This window comes from Grammomys surdaster, unplaced genomic scaffold, assembly GCF_004785775.1.
Source record: "Grammomys surdaster isolate TR1022 unplaced genomic scaffold, NIH_TR_1.0 206, whole genome shotgun sequence".
Lineage (NCBI taxonomy): Eukaryota > Metazoa > Chordata > Mammalia > Rodentia > Muridae > Grammomys > Grammomys surdaster.
In genome coordinates this window covers 7799224-7801405 of record NW_021604651.1, presented here as the reverse complement: position 1 = coordinate 7801405, position 2182 = coordinate 7799224, and positions in this window count along the sequence as shown.

Genomic DNA, 2182 nt, shown 5'->3' with positions numbered 1-2182 from the left:
AACCCTGTCTCGAAAATCAAAAAAAAAAAAAAAAAACAAAAAAACAATGAGTGCTCATGACCTCTGATCATTTCTCCAGCCAGATACTAGACATTTTTGTTTTTGAGACAGGGTCTCTCTGTGTAGCCTTGATGTGCTGGAACTTAGTTGGTAGACCAGAGCCTCAAACTCAGCAGAGATCCTCCCACCTCTGCCTCCCAAGTCCTGAGATTAAAAACATACACTACCATCACTCAGCTTGATACTAGACTTTTTTAAAGTGAAGAATATATGTTTACTGTACTTAACTCCTCAAATGTCTTCCTTCATTATGGTAAGTAGCCTAGCTTTTGCAATCTAGATTTAGTGTACCTTTTATAGCACAGTTTTAATACTTAGTAAGCTTCCAGTATTTGCATCTGACCAATTCTATAAGGGAGAAATCCAAAGCTGAATGTTTGCTGTTGTGTAAATTGCAGTCTTGACTATAGCTACTGTTAGTACTTTTGTCTTTTAGCTGTAGATCTTGGTAGTCCCCTAGTTCACTGGCCTCCATTTTGCTTTCTGCCTGCCTGAGGACAATTTGACAGCATTTTCTTAGGGCTTTTCCAGTGCTTTATGGCCCCAGATTATTGAAATTTCTGTTATTTTTATCTTACCCTGTAAGCGAAAAGTAGTCACTCGTTACAAAATGATTTCTTTTCTGCCTTAGATAAATTAACCTCAATCTTAAATCTAACTCTCTCCTAGGGCCTATTAAAATCTAGGAAGTAATACTTAGTGTCTTCTAGAATCTAAGCTTTGAATAACAATCCCTTTTATATTTGATGCTTGATAGGCACATGTTCTGAATTCTAGTGTTCAGTTGGTACTGATTTACCCTACAGTTTTAGTGTTGAAGTCCAAGCTCAGCATAGATAAAGTCTCTTCTGGATCAACCAATTTGGTAGTTTGGAATTTTCTCTACTATCTCAACGGTTGATAGCAATTTATGAATCATTATAGATATCTTAATTGCAAGTAACAAAATGAAAGGACATAATACAAACTGGTTTATTGGGAAGAAATATTGGCAATTGGCTCACATAACTTAAAAAAGAATATAGTGAGGCATAGTTTACTTCAAGGGCATGAGCAATGCCATTAGAATTTTATTCCTTTTCATCTCTTGGCACTACGCTCTGGGTTGGCTCCCGTCTCGGGCTCCATGTGGTGGCTCCTGGCAGCTCCAGTTCACATAATCCTTACTGTTAGCAATCTCAGTGGAAGAGTACATATCACTTTGCCATGTGTGCCAGCAGTAGTCATCTTACATTTTGCTGGCTCTGATCGGATACATAGAACAACAATTTAGTATGTCAGGCCTAATTTGCATGGCTACTTATAATGTTGAGAAATTTTACTTATAATGCAACGCCACCTAAAAGACATTGAGGATAAACCAGATTATGGTTATCAGGAAAAGGGTGAATAGATACAGAGTAGCAGAACAAAAATCAGATGTATCTCATTAGATACCAATGCATAGGACTGTCAGGGTCCTAGGGTCTCACACCATTCTGTGTCTTAATAGTGCCAACCTCGTAGTCAGTCTATAATATAATACTAGCTGACTGCTGTTCTCTCCTTATATTACTAGAGAGAGCTCACTAAAAAGGAAAAGGTAGCTTAATAAAGGAGTAGTTTACAGAGGTATGGGCGAGGCTTAAGGAATCAACAAGAAATGGTAAAGCACGTAATGACTGGCAGCCGGGGTGGCAGAAAGCCTAAAGGAATGGGGGAAAGAGTTTTAAGTGGAATCCAGGAGAAGCTGTAGCTGGGAAGGAGATGTCTGACAAGAGCTGTGACTATAAATAGAGAACTGTAGCCAACTGCCAAATGTGGTCCAGTAAAAGACTGGGGAAAACACATTTGTCTTCCTTCCTCTATCCTCTAAACTTCTGTTGGACCTCCTATGAGCTAAACCCAATCAGACAGCAGAAGGCTTTAGTGAGAGAATCTATAGAACCCAGCTCCTAATATAAAGCCAGACAAATAGGGTGAAAATTGGGCCTGGAAGAACAAATGGAAAATCACAAAGACATCCTTATCCTGTCCCGCAGAGCCACTCCAAATAAAAACAATCCTATTTTATATTGATGGTATAGAATTGATATTTCAGGAGAGTACAGTTTATCCTTTTCAACAAGTTTGTTAAACATGT